Source organism: Mastomys coucha, unplaced genomic scaffold (genome assembly GCF_008632895.1).
Source record: "Mastomys coucha isolate ucsf_1 unplaced genomic scaffold, UCSF_Mcou_1 pScaffold20, whole genome shotgun sequence".
In the NCBI taxonomy this organism is placed as follows: Eukaryota; Metazoa; Chordata; class Mammalia; order Rodentia; family Muridae; genus Mastomys; species Mastomys coucha.
The window spans coordinates 88,138,511-88,155,085 of NW_022196903.1; the positions used below are offsets into that span (position 1 = coordinate 88,138,511).

At 43.1% G+C, this 16,575-nt stretch overlaps 1 pseudogene; it reads left to right on the forward strand.

Annotated features, from left to right (window-relative positions):
- LOC116099968 overlaps nt 1-16,575 on the forward strand; it is a 149,933-nt pseudogene that overhangs the window by 5,930 nt on the left and 127,428 nt on the right.

Here is a 16,575-nt window from a genome sequence, read left to right on the forward strand (position 1 = left end):
GAGAGAGAGAGAGAGAGAGAGAGACAGAGACAGAGAGAGACAGAGACAGAGACAGAGACAGAGAGAGAGAGAGAAATTTGCTTTCTCTTTTCCTGTTAACTCCCCGGTGGACAGTTTCTGGTAGAGACACCTAGCTGATCATTCCCTATGAAAAACAAGCAGCAAAACCCTCCACTCACTCGCTGCTGTAGTAAAGCCTGCCCTTTAACTCTGAGCGTGAGACCCACGACTTGCCACCTAGGTCACAGAACTAAGTTGACAGTGCAGCAACAGACCAGAAGAACGTTCTGAATGATGGATAATCCAAATACAGGTTTCAACTGATGCTGAAAGCACTTCCTTTTAGAAAAATGTTTATTTTCTTTATTTTGAATTTGTAATATGAGGTGACAATATATTCACCTGGTTAAAAAAAATAAAGAGGAATTTAGGGGGCTGGTAATGTAGCTCAGTAATAGAGGGTTTCTCTAGCACTAGGAAAAAATAGAAGAAATCAAAAGGAATTGTTACTCTAAGTCCTGACTCCACCTACCACATCTCCTATCTCCTTGCCTCTTCTCAGTAACAGGTCTTATTCATGTGTTATGGGGCTTTCTGGCTTTTATTTCCATTTAATATGCTTCTCTGTCATTTTCATGGAAACCAGGATGCCCTTTGCTGTTTTCAATCTTCAGTTTCACTGAGTGGTTTTCCCGAGCTGTTTTCTACAAAGGACAGAGAGCCTTCTCTTTCTCCAGCTGAGCCACCACATCACTGTACCTTGGCTTCTTTGCCTACCTGTCTTTAGCTTGGCAGGGGCCCCTGTCCAGCCCATTGTTCATCATGCTCACAGCTCTAACAGGGTGTCCGTGTCACTGTACTGAGTGCTGGTTTAGGTGCTGATATAAAAGAAATCCTTGGGAGTTGAATTGCTGCATGAAAAGTCAATGCGTTTGTAATTTGGATCGCCATTGCCACTTAGGTCCCCAAAGGGCTGTACCATTTTTGCGTTCTTGCCATCAGTGTATGAGAGTGCAGAATTCTGTTATTTGTTCCAGAATGTGTTATAAAATTGGTAGATTGAATCTTTGCCAGTTTAATACATAAAAATGATATCCCTGTATAGCACTGCCTATGTTTTTCTTATTGTTAGTGAAGTTGAACAGCTTTAATATAGCCAAGAGCAACTTACATTTCTCTTTCTGTGAACTGTCAGTGCTTTGAGAATATTTTTTTCATGAAAAATCTACTCTAGTTCCTGAATATATATCTTAAAGATCTCCTTTACATGTGTGCTCATTTAACTTTCTAAGCATTCAATTTGGGTAGAACTGGTCTGCGTTATTTTTTTTCCCGTGTGTGTGTGTGTGTGTGTGTGTGTGTGTGTGTGTGTGTGTGTGTGTTTGCATGCATGTGGGAGCACTTTGGGAGGGTACAAGTGTACATTTGTGCATGTACAAGGGGAAGCCTGAAATTAAAATCAGAAATCTCTCTTGATTGGTCTTCCACTTTATTCTCCGGAGTCTCCCCCCCCCCAGTCCCCTTCTCTCAGAAAGTCTCACTGCATAGCTCTGGCTGGCCTGGAATTCGCAGATATCTGTCTCCCAGAGTGCTATGACTAAAGTTCTATCCCAACAGCTCTAAGATAGTCTCTTAATGAAACCCAGAGCTTGCCTATATGGCTAGTAGTGATGATTTGAATATGCTTGGCCTAGGGACTGGCACCATTAGGAGGTGTGGCCTTGTTGGAGTGGGTGTGGCCTTGTTGGTATGGGTGTGGCCTTGTTGGAGTAGGTGTGTCACTGTGGGCATGGGCTTTAATACCCTCATCCTAGCTACCTGGAAGTCAGTATTCTACTAGCAGCTTTCAAATGAAGATGTAGACCTCTCAGCTCTGCCTGCACCATGCCTGCCTGGATGCTGCCATGTTTTTGCCTGATGATAATGGACTGAACCTCTGAACCTGTAAACCAGCTCCAGTTAAATGTTGTCCTTATAAGAGTTGCCTTGGTCATGGTGTCTGTTCAGAGCAGTAAAACCCTAACTAAGACACTAGTCTTACTTGTTAGTCATTTGCCCCAGGGATGGCCTGTTTCTACCTCCAAAGGCTGGAATTACAGGACAAGCACCTCTACCAACTAATATTTATGTGGGTTCTAGGGATCCAAGTTCTGGCCCCTTTGCTTGGGTGTTGAGTACTTTAACCTTGGAGCCATCTTCCTAGGCTGAATTGTTTGTCTGTTTGTTTGTTTTTTTTTTTTTTTGCTTTGTTTTGTTTTGTTTTTAAAAAACAGACTTTCAGAATGGCTGAGTAACTGACAGGCAACACTATCAGAAAAAGGTGAACCTGAATTCCATGCGAGTCTTACTCACAAATCAGCCAGGAGTGTGCAACCTTTGTAGCCCAACGTTGTTATTTATAGATCATGCTGAAGAGCCCCACAACTGAGTTATCAAAAAAAAAAAAAATGGGGGGGTGGATAAGACAAACAAAACTGAAACAAACCTCAGTGAATGTGTTGGTCACATTCAAACCTGTTCTGGGGCACTTGCCACCTGTGTGTTGGAGGCATGGGTAGTACTGTGTGTGACTTAGACAACAGCAGAGTCAACTCATTTGAACTGGTTATCATTTCCGAACAGGAAAGCAGATGGGTGGAGACTGATGCTGCTACATTCCATTCTGGGGGCGTGTGAAAGTCCCTTAGCAATCAGAAATCCATCGCACACAGTCCACCCAGCCAATAGTCCCCAAGGAGACTGATGTGGACCACACACACAGCAAGCCCATGAAGCCACAACAAAGCAGAAATGACAACCCAACCTTTCACACACACACACACACACACACACACACACACACACACACACACACAAAGTCATACAGTGTCATAAAAGGGGGAATGACCATGAGGAAGTAAGCACATAAGCCAGACTTCGCCCTACCTGACTTGGTACTGGGGGCCAGAAAATTGCGGGATGCTGCAGCCCCTTTGGCTCCTGCTGCCTGGCATCCACCTTGTGGGAACTTGGGACTTAAGCAGGGCTGAAGCCCTTCCCCAAGTCCCCTAGCTTCCTGCCCCTTACCTGGAGGCCCTGCTGGGCCTGAGAAGACCACTTCCCTTCCCATGTGTCCTCTCTGTCTAAAATTGCCTGTGCTGCAGATGAGAACTGGAACTGGCCCCCAAAGAGAAAAGTGAATAAAAAAATGTGATTCGTTTAACAGCTCTTGACAAATCTGCAAGATTGGACACAAGTGCATTACTAAATGATTAAAACCCCAGGTTCTCTCCTCCGGGAGTCAGTGTGGGAGAGTCTTAGATTACTGCTGAATAACGTAATCACTGCGGCTTTCTGACAGCTCAGACATACAGCCAGGATGCTCCTCTTCACTCTATTCACCAACTGCATTCGAAAAGCTATCTTCCTTCCGGCAAGTTTTCCCATTTTCCTTTACTTTTAGTTTACTGTGACTCAATAAAATATGAACCCGGTGGATTGTGACTTACTTTTTTTTTTTTTTTAAATGCAGGGTAGAAGGTGTGTGGTAACAGGATTCAGGAAGTGTCTTTCCTTGGTGTAGACATTTAGGGGGCAGGAAGGATGTGGGTCCCTTACATAAAGGAAGCAGAATCAGATGAATGGGGATTTGCCGTGTATTTAATTAAAGTGGTACTACCTTGTGCTTGCTGGCATTCACTCTACTGGTAGGAATCAATTTCTGAATTCCTTCCAGATGTCATATTTGATGACAATCAAAGCAGAAACGTTCCCAGGAGGGAATAATTGCTTTGGTTACTGGTAAGCTGGCTGTGAGTGCTTAGCACAAACACAGAGCAGCTGGTACAACCCGGTGCCTCAGTGGAAGCCCCTTCCTTCTGGTTTCTTCCTTGTATGTTACAGCCACTATGAAATGTTTCTGTTCTAGCTCCATAGCCTCTAAGCCAGTATTCTCAACCTGGGGGGCTCAGCCCCTTTGGGTTCGACTGACCCTCTCATAAGGGTCACTTACGACTTCTCAGACAACAGAGATATTTACATTATGATTCATAACAGTAGCAAAATCACATTTATAAAGTAGCAAAGAAGTTAATTTTGTGGTAGTGGGGTAACCACAACATGAGGAAGACGGTATTAAAGTGTCCTAGCAGTAGGAAGGTTGAGAACTACTGCTTTAAGAAAGGGCAGAGTGGGGGCTAGGCAGACATCTTAGTTGATGAGGTGCTTGCCCATGAGAATCTGAGTACAAGCTCTAAGCATGTGCTTGTAATCCCAGGACTAGAGATCCCTGCTGGCCAATCTGCCAGTGAATGCCAGAACTCAGTGAGAGAGCCTGATTCTGTCTCAGAAGAAAGGAAAGAAAGAAAGGAAGGAAGGAAGAAAGAATGGACGGACAAATGGTAGATAGCTTCAGTAGAATGATAGCTGAGTTTGACCTCTGGCCTGTGTATGTATGCACACATACATGCTCTGCCTGCAACACACATATACACATACAAGGTCAGGGTAGAAAAGGCAAGTAGTAAGCATAACTGAACACTGCCCATCTCCAGCACTTGTCACATAAGGCTTATTTTCTCAACTATTTGCAGCCATCTGTGTCCTTGTCTTGTTGAATGTTCCTTTAAGATTTTGTGGACTGCCGGGTGGTGGTGGCACACGCCTTTGATCCCAGCACTTGGGAGGCAGAGGCAGGCGGATTTCTGAGTTCGAGGCCAGCCTGGTCTACAGAGTGAGTTCCAGGACAGCCAGGGCTACACAGAGAAACCCTGTCTCGAAAAAAAAAAAAAAAAAAAGGATTTTGTGGACTTTGTTTCGTTGGCCACTGTTTCCTCCCACATTTGATAGCATACCATAAAGATGCATTTTGTGGTGGTCTGAATGAAAATGGTCCCCATAGACTCATAGGGAGTGGCATTATTGGGGATGTGGCCTTGTTGGAGGAAGTGTGTCATTGGAGGTGGCCTTTGATGTTTCAGAAGCTCCCCAGCGTCTCTCTCTTCCTGCTGCCTGCAGATCCAGATGGAGAACTCTCAGCTACCTCTCCAGGATGTCTGACTACGTGCCACCATGCTTCCTGCCAGGACAATAATGGAGTGAACCTCTGAACTGTAAGCCAGTCCCAATGAAATGTTTTCCTTTATAAGAGTTGCTGCGGTCATGGTGCCTTTTTGCAGCAATAAAGCCCTAAGTAGACATATTTAATATCTTCAGAGTAAGCAAGTTGCCTAAGACAAATCTACTAAAAATGGCCGAGCTAGAACTTGGGCCAGGTATGTCTGATTTTGAGGCCAGTGATCTTACAAACGAGAGTGTTCCATGGAAGAGACTGTTCTTATAGCCAGGGCTATAAAGACAGGATCACATTAAGAGAATCCCAGTATTCCTGGACCAATTAGAGCAAGAGGTGCTTAGGTAGAGTCGACCTGTCTCTAGTACATGTGGCAAAGAGACATAACACAGCTGTCTGCAATGGAATTAGAGGCGATTGTCCATCTAGTCTACAATAAAAAAAACTCGATTTTATTATGACTGGTGATAGTCAACTCCAATTGGAGGGAAAGTTAATAGGGTGAAACTCAAAAGCTGGCAGAAAAGGTGGTCGGAGAGGTCAAATGAAAACTTAAAAGCTATCCTTTTTTCCCCTTCAAGTATTTGAAGTTACATTTTTTTTTTACAAAGATCTACATGTCTAGAGTGCCCTTTGATTGAGTGTATTTTAAATAGAGGCAGTCAGAATTCTATGACCATGATAAAAATTTAACAATATGGCAACTACAAAAAAATCTTGAAATTCAAAAAGAGAGAGAGAGAGAAAGAGAGAGAGAGAGAGACAGAGAGACAGAGAGACAGAGAGAGGGGGAGGGAGGGAGAGGGAGAGTGAGAGAGAGAGAAACTTCTTGGTATTTGATTTTTGTTTTATGTGGATCCTTCCATCTCTCTTCCCCCACCTTTCTCTCTCTCTCTCTCTCTCTCTCTCTCTCTCTCTCTCTCTCTCTCTCTCTCTCTTTCTCTCTCTGTGTGTGTGTGTGTTCACATGTGTGCATGCTTGTAGAAGTCAGAGGTCAACTTCATGTGTTGTATGAGACAGTGTTGTAGTCTCTCAGTGTTCTGGAACTGATTAGGCTTGACTGGCTAACCAGTGAGCCTAGAAACCCAACATCCCTGCCTTTCCAGCTCTGGGATTATAAGTGTCTGCCACTATGCACAAGGATTGAACTCAGGTCCTCATGCTTGGGCAGCAATTACCATTCCGGCTGAGTGATCCACCTCTCCAGCCTCCCTAGTGCTAGAGATCAAACTCCTAAATCTTCCTGTGTGCGGCAGTGTAATGGTGTCAGAGACTCCCTGGCCTTAACACACACCATTTGAAGCAGCCTCACTCCCGGTTAGCTCAGGCCAGTATCTTCTCACTCCTCTCAGATTTGGCCTCTTCATCTTCAAAAGAAATGATATTTACAAAATCTCTAATAATATGTCAGGAAGAATCAATACAATTAAAAAAAGTTGCCTTATACAATTTGTGTCCATTATAAATACCCTTTAAATGTGAGTTGGGCTATAAATCTGGCATGTGACTTCTCTTCTGAGCATTTGTTATATTTATTGAAAGCACTGTGATGATAAATGGTATGGCTTCTATTAGGAGCCTAGTCCAACGTACATCATGGAGGTTACTCTTCAACTTAACTAGGGTGAATTGATTTGTGTGTGGTTTTCTTTTCTTTTTTTCTTTCTGTCCTTTTTTTCTCCATTCAGGAATAACATGCCTACAGCAGAGTACATGACATGTCCACTGCTTGATGGAATTTAGATATGAATATATTCAACATACCCCAACCCAGATCAACATGGAGCATAATTCCAATATGTCTGGTTCTTCTCCCAGGGGAGACCAATAGTCCTTTTTAAAAAAAATTTGCACATGCATGTGTATGTGTGTGTGTCCATGTGTATGTGTATGGTACAAATATGTGAATGTACAAATGTGTACATTTGTGCACATACATGTGGAGGTGAGAGCAGAACATAGGGTCTTCCTCTAATTCTCTCTGCCCTATTGGCCTGAGACAGACTCTCTCATTGAACTAGAAGATCACAATTTCAGCTACACTGGCTGGTCAGCGAGCTCTCAAGATCTGCCTGTTTCTGTCCATCAATGCTGGGATTGTAGGCATGTGCAGCCATGTCACCTACACATTGGCTGTCTGTAATCCTATTCCTGAGGAGGTGAAGACAGTAAAAGCCTTTGGGCCCATTGACAAATCAGTCTAGCCTAACATTTGAGCTCCATGTTCAGTGGGAGACCCTGATTCAAAAAATAAAGTGGCAAGCAATTGAGGAAGACATGCAATGTCAGCCTCTGGTCTCCACACACATATGCACCCATGCATAGTCCTTTGTGCACATATACATAGGCCCACTTGAACATGAAAATACACGGCACGCACATACAAAGGGGAAAATGGTCAGCTACTTTGCATAACGTTCCTCAATCTTGGCTGGTGTGCTGTTTCCTCAGGATGAAATTCTGGCTGTCCTGTTTTGACATTGAGGCCACAGGGTTGCCTTTGCATCTTCTTACTGACTTACAAGACATGTGATAGTATACATTGGCCTACTAACTTTAGCTCCTGTTATTAATGTCACCCTTCTGTATTTATGGAACTATAATTTCACTACAATAAAGAGATGTCCTTTCCCCATTTTCATTTCTTTATTCAGTTACTTACTGAATTTTCTGTTTGTAACTATTATTTAGTAAAAAGTTAGTAAATTACTTTATTCAATGCTTGTCAGTTATATACTTTTTTGGTTTTTCAATATAGGGTTTCTCTGGGTAGCCCTGGATGTCTGGAACTTGCTCTGTAGACCAAGCTGACCATGAACTCACAGAGATCTGCCAGTCTCTGCCTCCCAAGTGCTGGGATTAAAGGTGTGTTTGCACCACCATCTGGCTCAGTTATATGCTTTCTGTATTAGTTACTTCTTTTGTTGTGTACAAAATGCCTGACAAAAGCAACTTAAAGTACAAAGTTTGTTTTGGTTCACAGTCCTCGGCTGCAGCCTTCCATGGAGGCGGAGTCATGGCTGCAGGAGCTTGAGGCACCCTGTCACACTGTGTCTGCAGCCAGGAAGAAGAGACTGAGAGCCGCTTCTCAGCCTGCTTTGTCCTTTCTTGTACCCAAGAGCCGGTCCATGGAATGGTGCTGCACACACTTGAGGCTGGTCTTCCCATATCAGCCTGGGCCCTCACAGGCATGGCCAGAGGTGCCACATTGATGTGAGCCATTCATTACACCTGTACTAGCTGTTTGCTTGTTTGGTCCTACATCATGACTGTTTAATTCCCCGCATGACATCCGTTATTATCACTATTTTACTACCCATGTTGTCCCACCTCTGCTCACCGGGTGACCCTCCAGGTGACTCTTTATTAATATATTTAAGTACACTATAGCTGTCTTCAGACACTCCAGAAGAGGGCATCTCATTATGGATGGTTGTGAGCCACTATGTGGTTGCTGGGATTTGAACTCAGGACCTTCAGAAGAGCAGTCAGTGCTCTTAACCACTGAGCCATCTCTCCAGCCCCCAGGTGACTCTTCTCTCCCACCATTTGTTTACTTCTTGATTCCTTTATTCCTTTTTGTTTTTTTTTTTTGGACTTCCTTAATTTTCTAGACTCACAAACTGTTCAGACTCATCTTGTGCTTTCCCTGGCCCAGCCCCAGAATCAATCATATCTGTAAGAAGCCATTGTCCTTTTCACTGAGAAATGTCCTTGACACCAAGGTCTAGGCTCTTTGTGTGCACAGTGTGACATGATGTCATGGTTTGCATTGTTTCCAAGTTCTTTCTCTGACCAGAAAAAAAAAAAAAACTAGAAAATATATGTGTATTTCCTAACAAGCAAATATATAATACACTTATAATTCTACAACTATCATTTGTCTCTGTTTATCATCTGTCTGTGATGATATTATATATATAAAACCATGGTACCATCTGATAATCCCAGTTTCAGTTAACAGAGGGTTTCTGCAAGCTGCCATCCTTTTTTTATTTTTCATTCTCTCTTTCAACCAGCAAAACATATAATCTCATGATATATAGAGAAGTCTAAGTAGGAGAACATGTCCTCAGCGTGTGCAAAGCCCTCAGCTTGATCTCTCACACCAGCATAAAATAATAGTAATGTGTTCACTAACTCGTTCTGCCTTTTAATAGATATAAGTCCAGAATTAGTAATCTGTACCCTTTGAACAATTCTTTATTCCTGCAATGCATAGGAAAGACTGCTACCGTCTAGTTTTCCACAGGTTATTTTGCTTCAGCCTCCTCCCCTCTGCGGGGGTGGGGGTGTCACTTGGAGTACAAGGCCCTCTGTTAGTCTGAGTTCTGTCTGGTTTCTCACTACATCCTGATTGAGTCCATCTGAGTATTCACGTTTGAATATAGAACATCAACACAGCTCTACAATTTAGAATTCTTGCTCAGGTGTCATCTCTCATCCACTCTTCTCATGGTTCCTCATTGTTTCCCCTCATTCCAATTTTTTTTGTTTTTGTTTTTGTTTTTATTCAGACAGGGTCTTCATTTGTTACTTTTTTTTTATTACTGAAATAAAAACGCCATAACCAGGGCAACTTATGAAAGAGCTTATTTGGGCTGACAATTCTAGAGGATTAGAGTCCATCCTGGCATGGAACCCTGGTGGCAGGCATTGTGGCAGGAACACTTGGGAGCTCACATCTTGAAGGGCAAGCAGGAGGCAGAAACAGTTAAGAAAAAAATAGCATATGTCTTTAAATTCTCAAAACCTGCCCACAGTGGCACTCTTCCTCCAGCAAAGCGCATCCCTCCTAAGCCTTCCAAACAGCACCACCAACTGGAGATCAAGTATTTAAATGCCCAAGACTGTGACAGAGAGACACATCATTAGAAGTACTACAGGTTCTCAATGCGTAGCCCTGGCTGACCTGAAACTTCTTATGTAGAATAGGCTGGCCTTGAACTCACAGAGATCCACCTGCATCTGCCTCCCCCAAGGGCTGGGTTTAAAGACGTGTCACCATGCCTGACTCCACTCATTTGTTTATGTGTGTGTGAAAGCACATTCAGGCACTGGAGGACAACCATGGCATCCTCAGGAATACCACCTTGTTGCAGTAAATCTCCAACCCCAATAAGCCTGTGCAAAGGCACAACTCAGTTACAATAGTTATAAGCTGCATGCCTAGATTGGGCGGATCTACCACTACACTACTCTATTCCCCAGCTATGAGATCCCTTGCTGCTTGCGGCTTCTCAGGGCCATGTGGTTCTGCTGCATCTTCTCTTCACCTAGTCTTCCGCCATCTTCTTTCTCTCTTGTTCCCTACTCTTCCCCCACTCTCTAAATCCTCCAGCTCCACTGTCCAATAACAGGCCTTTATTTGACAAGTTAAAATGGGGAGAAGGTTCACCTGAAATCACCTGAGTGATCTACTCCTTGTCTGGGCAGCCCCTCTTGAAAAAGCAGAATTAACATCAGAATACAAACAGTAACCCACACCACCACCTCTTGGTGGCCTGAAGCTCACTCACCAGATTGGCTGGTCAGTGAACCCTAGCCATCTTCCTGCCTTCACCTCCCCAGTGCTGGGATTACAAACCATCATGCCTGGTATTTTACATGGGTTATGGGATCTAACTCAGGTCTTTACGCTTCCACAGTACATTAGTTACTTTTCTGTTGCTGTGATAAACCATCATGACCAAAGAATCTATAGAAAGAAGGGCTTATCTTTGCCCAACTATTCCAGAGGAATGAGAGTCCATCACAGCAGGGAAGCATAGCAGCAGATATTCATCTGGCTGCAGTGGCCCCTGAGAGAGCTCACACCTTGAACCACAAAAAAGGAAAACAGGGAGAGTGCATCTGAAATGAAGAGAGCCCCCAGTTTCATACTTCCTCCACAAGGCCACACCTCCTAAGCCTCCCCAGACAGCCACCAAGTGGAGAGACTGAACTAGGTGGAAGGCAGTAGCATGCCTGCTTGATGAATGGAGTCTGGCGCATGCATGTAGAGATGCCCTAATAGGGGCTAAAGGTTTTGAACACACGATATATTCTGTGAGAGTAACCTGTAAGGAACAAGAGTGTCAAGAGCCTGTCCCAGAGATGGTATAGCTACCTCTGCATAAGAGATATGATAGAGATGTTGATGTAGCTATTCTTTACAGTTTTCAGGGGAGGTGGGGAGGAGTGGTACAAGGTGTATCTCCCCCCCCCACCCCCGAGACAGGGTTCCCCTGTGTAGCCCTGGCTGTCCTGGAACTCACTCTGTAGACCAGGCTGGCCTCAAACTCAGAAATCCGCCTGCCTCTGCCTCCCAAGTGCTGGGATTAAAGGCGTGTGCCACCCCCGCCCAGCCGACAAGGTGTATCTTTCTTAAAGAACCTTCCTTGCATCCAAAAACTAAGTCCATGAGAGTCAGGTAGTAAAGAAAGACTATGACATAAGTAATCGTATTTTTTTTTAAGCTTCTGATGAAAAAAAGTGGTGTTGGTCTGGGATACCTCACTCAGGATGATCTTTTCTTTTCTTTCTCTCTTTCTTTCTTTTTTTTTGTTTTTTTTTTTTGTTTTTGTTTGTTTGTTTGTTTGTTTGTTGGCTTTTCAAGACAGGGTTTCTCTGTGTAGCCCTGGCTGTCCAGGAACTCACTGTGAAGACCAGGCTGGCCTTGAACTCAGAAATACACCTGCCTCTGCCTCCCAAGTGCTGGAATTAAAGGCGTGTGCCACCACCACTGAGCAGGATGATATTTTCTAGTTCCATTAATTTGTCTGCAAAATTCATGATGTCCTCATTCTTAATAGCTGAATAGTATTCCATTGTGTAAATGAGCCACATTTTCTATATCCGTTCTTCAGTTGAGGAATACCTGGGTTGTTTCCATCTTCTGGCTATTACAAATAAGACTCCTATGAACATAGTGGTACATGTGTCCTTGTGGTATGGTGGAGTATCTTTTGGAGTATACCAAGAGTGGTATAGCTGAGTCTTCAGCTATAACTATTTCCAATTTTCTGAGGAACTGCCAGATTGATTTCCAGAGTGGTTGTACCAGTTTGCAATCCCACCAACAATGGAGAAGTGTTCCTCTTTCTCTATATCCTTGCCAGTATCTGCTGTCACTTGAGTTTTTGATCTTAGCCATTCTGGTTGGTGTAAAGTGGGATCTCAGGGTCATTTTGGTTTGTATTTCCCTGATGACTAAGGACTTTGAACATTTCTTTAAGTGTTTTTCAGCCATTTGAGATTCTTCTATTGTGAATTCTGTTTAGGTCTGTGCCTCATTTTTTAATTGGATTATTTGCTTTTTAGAGGTTAACTTCTTGCTTTCTTTATATATTTTTGATACTAGCCCTATTTCAGATGTAAGGTTAGTGAAGATTTTTTTCTAAATCTGTAGGCTGGCAGTTTGTTCTATTGACAGTATCTTTTGTCTTACAAAAGCTTTTCAGTTTAATGAGGTCCTATTTATCAAATGTTGATCGTAGAACTTGAGCCATTGGAGTTCTGTTCAGGAAATTTCCCCCTGTGCCAATGAGTTTGAGGCTCTTTCCCACTTTCTCTTCTATTAGATTCAGTGTATCTGATTTTATGTTGAGATCCTTGCTTCACTTGGACTTGAGCTTTGTGCAAGGTAATAAATATGGTTCTATTTTCTTTCTTCTACGTACAGACCACCAGTTAGACCAGTACCATTTGTTGAAGATACTTTCTTTTTTCCACTGTATGTTTGTGGCTTCTTTATCAAAGAGCAACTATCCCTAGGAATGTGGATTCATTTCTGAGTCTTCGATTCTATTCCATTGATAGACCTATCAGCCAAAAAGTACAGAATGCCTAGGATACAACCCACAGACTATAAGAAGTTTGACAAGCAGAAAGGCCCAAGTGAGTATGCTGAATCCCACTTAGAAGCAGGATAAAAATAATCACAGGAGATAGAAGGAGAGAGGAACCTGGGTGAGAGAGGTGGGGGGGAGGGGAATAGGATAAGGTATGGGGTGGTGGTGGGGAGACAGGAGAGAAGCCCAGAGGGCCAGGAGAATGAATAGAAATATGCAGTCTCAGGAGTGGGAGGTGGGGGGACCTTCTAAAAAGTACCTGGGAGGTGAGAGACTCTCAGAACTTAATGGGGTTGACCTTAGCCAAAACGCCCAACATGGGGAGAGGGAGGGAACTTGAAGAGTCCACCTCACCCGCAGTAGATAGACAGTGTTTCAAGTGGAGCGATGGGCTTAACAACCCACAGTCAAAATTTCTGACCCAGAATTGTTACTGTCGAAAAGAACTACAGAGACAAAAATGGAGAAGATACTGAAGGAAAGGTGTTCCAGTGACTTGGGATCCATCTCATGGGGAGGGGAAGAGGGTACCAAGGCCTGACATTATTACTAATACTATGACTTACTTACAGACAGGAGCCTAGCATGGCTATCCTCTGAGAGGCCCTACCAGCAGCTGACTGAGACAGACTCAGATATGTACGTACACCCAATCATTGGACTGAAGTTGGAGACCTCTATGGTTGAATTAGGGGAAGAATTGAAGAAGTTGAAGGGGAGGGTGACCCCATAGGAAAACCAGCATTCTCAACTAACCAGGACCCCAGGGATCTCCCAGAGACTGAGCCACCAACCAGGCAGTATACACAGGCTGGTCTGAGGCCCCTAGCACATATATAGCAGAGGACTCCCTGGTCTGGCCTCAGTGGGAGAAGATGTACCTAATCTTTGAGAAACTTGAAGGCCCAGGGAAGGGAGAGGCCTGGTGTGTGTGTGGGGAGCGTCCTCTTGGAGGCAAAGGGGAGGAGGAATAGGATGAGGAACTGTGGAAGTGGGGACTGGGAGGGAGGACAATGGCTGGAATGTAAGTTTTAAAAAAGTCAGTATGCATAATTTAAAATAAAAAGTGGTGTTTGATGCTGTTCATGCAAGAGATGAGGAAAGATGAGCTTATCAAAGACTTCAGGATGGGTTGGAGTGCTAGTGGCTTTGGTAAGAGCCATGTTAGGACATGTTCTCGGTAATTAAGAGATGTTAACAGATCTGAGCTGACATGCAAACCTGTAAAGGTGCAAAAACAACAAACAAACAAACAAAAAACAGTAAAAACAGATAAAAAAGGGAAACCTCTCCAGGTACTTGGCATCAAATGTGGGTAGATTTACATTGAGTCAAAGTTCTTCATTTTTTTTAAATTTTATCTTATGTACATTGGTGTTCTGCCTCCATACATGTCTGTGTCAGGGTATCAGATCCCCTGGAACTGTAATTACAGACACTTGTGAACTGCCATGTGGGTGGTGGGAATTGAATCCAAGTCCTTTGGAAGAATAGTCAGTGCTCTTAATGGCTGAGTCATCTCTCTTGTCCTGAGTCAAGAGTTCTTAAGAGAAAACATTGATGCAAGATCAAATGCGGGGCTGGTGAGCCTTGATGAGCAGTTCACCACAGAGGGGAAAAAATACAGAAAACAGAGAGATACAGGCACACCCCACCATCACCCCCTGCCATGGAGGATGGAGGTTTTTAGGGAAGAAAACCTCCCCAAGCTACTAATAGAATAGGCCAGGGATACTTGAGGTGAAGACCATGTAGGGTGCCCAAGATCCCCATGTTACATAGTGGACTTACTGGTTTTCTATTGATGATAAATATATATACACACACACATATATATATACATGTATATATATACATGTATATATATTTGCTGGAAGCAGATGTGTCTTGGCTCTTGGTGACTCCCAAGAATGTCAAATGTGCTGAATGTCAGTTGATAGACATAGATAGACAGCAGTGCAAGTCAAAGAGATTAAACTTGGAGGAGGTATGGGCAGCTGTCTCCTCCAAGGAAACAGTGTACACTTCTCTCTTTAGGTGCAGAGAGTGTTCATCCAGACAAGTAGAGAGGTACAGGTCTAGCCTAGGAGTTGGGAACAGGGATAGCTAAGGAGGTGAGTGACTATTTCTCCATTGACCCTAGGATAGAGTAAGCAGATAGAGCCAGCTTCATCAAGTTCACTAAGGTGAAGGAAATGCCCAGAGACTCAATAAAAGTGCTCCAAGATGTACCATCCAGGTAACTAATCTCCTGGATGAAACCTTCCCATGCTTCACTCCACTTTGCTGAGAGCTTGCCTTAGTATGTAGTCTACTCTGTCAATTTCTGTGATCACCGAACCTCTGCTCAGAACAAATTACAGCATACTTTCTCAGTGTTTCCCTGGTGTTATTGATACAACCTCACTATTTGTTATAGGATGGGGGTTCAGGACTTTACACTGTTGTCCTTTTGGCCCTCTACAATAAGATCTTATTCAATATGCATAACTTAAATGCTTTTCAGATTTAGAGACACATTTAAGACATATTCCAGTGCACCCAGAGGAGTGAAGAGAGAATTCAATTCATAAACAGTAAAAATGGGTATCGTACAAGAATAAAAGGAGATATTCCAACACCTAAGCTATTAACGATCCCAGTGCTGAGAGTGGTTTTCTCCTAAGAGGGAAGCCCTAGACACTCCTGAAACAATGAAGGTTACTGCCAGTGGCGTTGGTCACATTCCAGAAGTGGATAAGGCCCTAAAACAGAAGGTATCGTATGATTTGATTAAAGGACTTGAAGAAAGATTAAGACTGAAGACTAAGAAGTCTAAGCTAAATGTGTCTCTTCCCTTTGGTCTACTTCCTATAGTGCTAGAATGTGCTGTTAAGTTGCTATAGATAATTATGGCTCAAAGTCCTTCTCAGCTGTGGATCCTGTATGTGTCAGATGAAATGTGCCAGACTATGTGTCAGGTAGAATGATAATGGTGTGAGGGATTATGGAGAAAATCAACTTTCTGATTGGACTTAAGGGCCTGCTCCACATGGAAAATGTCACAGATAAATATGTGACCAGGGAAACAATATGCCCCCAATGAAAAATAATTGCTTTTGTTTTAATAAATAAAAATAGTGTACAGGATAATGTACTTTCCAACATTAGTAATTACAACCAGAGAATTTCTTTTGGTGGTGTTCACTTGTATATTTTTCCTGTTTCTGATTTTCTTTATTTTCTACACTTGTATTTTACAGCAAAAGAAATACCACAAAAACATACCACTCTAAAAACAGACAGAAAGATTAAACAAACAAGTAAACAAACAAACAACAACAACAAAAAGGGCATGCAATTTCCACCCTACTTGAGTTAGAGGACCATAAAGTCAGACTTGTATGTCATTCCCTCTAATGGATCATTGCAGGATAGCATGTAGAAACGATGCAAGAACTGCAGGAATGGATGGAGTGTTGTATAGCAGTTTCTTCCAAGATGAAAACTTTCTATTTTGGGTAAAATTTTACAAGATACAGGATCTGAAAAGGGAGGCAAGGCAACAGGATGTTCTAAAGAGAGGCAAAACATTCCATTTTGCAGAGACATTCATTAAACTCAGGAAGTGAACAACTCCAAGGCTTCAGGAAATCCCTGAAACCCACCAGATTCACTAGGCTCTTCCTTGTTCAGGCATGTATAAGCTGTAAG